Source organism: Tupaia chinensis, unplaced genomic scaffold (assembly GCF_000334495.1).
Source record: "Tupaia chinensis unplaced genomic scaffold, TupChi_1.0 Scaffold000527_1, whole genome shotgun sequence".
NCBI classification, from domain to species: domain Eukaryota; kingdom Metazoa; phylum Chordata; class Mammalia; order Scandentia; family Tupaiidae; genus Tupaia; species Tupaia belangeri.
Window position 1 is genome coordinate 5,597,075 of NW_006160040.1, and position 2,868 is coordinate 5,599,942.

The following is a 2,868-nucleotide window of genomic DNA, read 5'->3' on the forward strand; positions in this document are numbered from 1 at the left end:
AAATAACAATTCCAACTAGTTTATGCAAAAAGAATTTATTACAAAGGTACTAGCATGTCTCTTAGAATCCAATCTCAGGACCATGGACAAAGGCACTTGAACACAGTCAGGACTCTGCATCTGCTTCTCCTCACACTCACTGTTCCTCTCTACTTTCTATATGCCCCTGCTTATAGAGTTCACATGGCAAGGCCATTAATGGTTTCACAGTTTTATATCTCACAACTTCAGCAACTGGAGGAAAAATCATTCAGCCTCTGGGTACTTAAGATCCAGGAAAAGCTGAGTGACCTGACTTAGCACAGGTGTCTAGAACTGGGCCAATAAACTACAGAAATGGACAGAACTGTGATTAGTCTCCCTGGGCCTCTCCAAGCCAGAGTAATCTTTACAAAAGACAGATCTGATCCAGTCATTAACCTGATTAAAACCCTTCATGAGCTTCCCCAATAGACTTAAAATCTATAACCCTTGTTGAATCAAGCCTTACACAGGCCCTGCATAGTTTGTCTTCTTATTTCCACAATCTCATATCAAGTCACAGTCCTCTTTATCTACTCTGGCCTTTTTATAGTTCCTTCAACCAGCCACGCCCTTTCTCATCTCAAAGCCATTCTACATGTTCTCTTCCTTTTCCACTTAGCTAACTTCTACTGATTCCCAATGCAAATTAGGTCCCCTCTTCTTTTCCTTTATGGTTTTTACCATTTCTAATGACAAATGTATTATTCAGTATCTATCTCTTACTATACTGTTAAATCCAAGAGGACAGACACCTTTTCAGCACCTAGTTGGTCTTCAATAATTATGCTAAATGAATAACTGGTTTAGCATGGAGCATTTGGTAATCACCAATTAGATCAACCTATTGCAAAAGAGGCGAGGGTAATAGGCAGAACTATTATCACCAAGTTATACAAATGACTGCTCCAACTTGTTGATAAAAGGGTAAAGGAAGCAATTCCCAGCGAACTTGGGCTTCTGCTAGCCAGAATAAATAACTAGTTAAATTCTGTTAATCTCCTTCATCTATAAAATCTTCACAGGGTCACACTATCACTAAATAAAGATAATAAATGTGATAGTATCTATACAGTGACTTGTACATACAGCAAGCATGAATTTTACCTCCTTTTCAGAAGACCAGGTAATACATTATTCTTGAATATCATTAATCTCCAAATAAGAAGTTAATTAAAAACCTATAAAATATCCCAATGTACATGGCAAACATACTTGTGTTTCATAAGTGCAGTTTTCTCACAGCACCCTCATCTTTCCACCCTTCTAAAAGAATGACTTAACCTGACATTCTGCAGTGACTGCATCCATTCAAAAGTCATTTAAAGAACAGACACTAGGAATACAAAATAAAGTAAAATGAAACAACCAGCCAAACAACGAGATGTCCCTGTTCTCAAGGAGTTCATAAACTCACCTCTTCAATCTGCCTCCAACCCTACTACATCCTTACCGAAGCTTCCTACAAGGCCATATTCCATCTCTTCACCTTCATACTGCCACTCCATAACATGAAAGTAATTCCACTACTTTTCCTTAAAAAGAAATTTCTCTCAAGAGTCACTGGATATGATCTTTCTCTAAAATCTTCCTTGACTTTACTAAGATGTCCATAAAACAAAACAAAACAAAAACAAAAAATGCTAAACCTCAAAAGGAGGAAATAAACTTAATTTTGTTCATTTGTGGTCCCAGGAGTGTGTGTACAATAAAAATGAAAACAAACCAAAAACTGGAAGGAAAAAAACCTCCTCCTTTAAAAACTAAAGGGTCTTACTTCTGAGACTAGGCATAGTCTCCGAAAAAGATTAAGACTATGTTCTTTTCAGAGGTAGATCCAGAATGAAGAGATTTCCTAATAGGAAATTTGTAAACAGTAATATCAGGAAAGAAAAATGGAACTCTCAGGAAAAAAAAGGGTTATACTGAGAATCTTATCTGTTGGGACCTCAGAGGTCATTTACTTTAATCTTTTCAATTGACAAAACCAAAGACTCTGGCAGGTAAAGTCACTTAGAAGACCCTAGCTCCTTTCAATTTTTCTCCTGCTCTAACTTCTTGCCTCAGATGATGTAAGGCTACACCACTCACTGAACTGATGAAAGTCCTCCTTTTTATCTCCAGAGGATGAGACAGAGCAAGTTCCTAATAATGCTGCCACATCTAACACAAAAGTAATTGTATCCCTAGCATTTCAAGATGAATTAAGACTTGATTCTCCCATCGAAAGATTGTTGTATCCAGTATTATAGATATTTTAATATTTATACTATTTGTAAATAATATAATTTTTTAATTCTCTACTATTATTAATATAATTCTTTAATTCAGATACTAAACAGGCTTCAGTGGGCTGCCTGGGAACATAATCATAAGCATATTGTTTCTGAGAACTAAATTCTAAGTTATATACTATTTTACAAGATTTTTTTAAGAAGAATTATGTATTTATTTGTTTATTTATTATTGCTATTATTTTTCACATGAATTTTGCCAAAGACAGAGAGAGAGAGAGAGAGGGAGAGTGAGAAAGCAAGCCACCAGGTTCGGGACTCGAACCATGGTCAGTCATGTGGGAATTCCAGCACCTTAACCACCATGCCACTTGCTGGTCCACCATTTTACGAGTTTTAAAACATAGTCAGTCCTTTGGGGACCAGCAGTTGGCGTAATGGCTATGTTGCTGGACTCCCATGTAGTTGACCTCAGTTCGAGTCCTGGACCTGGAGGCTTAAACTCACCCTGGGCGCATGTGCATGTGTGCCCAAGATCCAGAGAGGAGAATGGAGAAGGGATTACGGTGTGGCTATCCCCCCTGGGGGGTGATTTCTCACTTTCTGTCTCTCT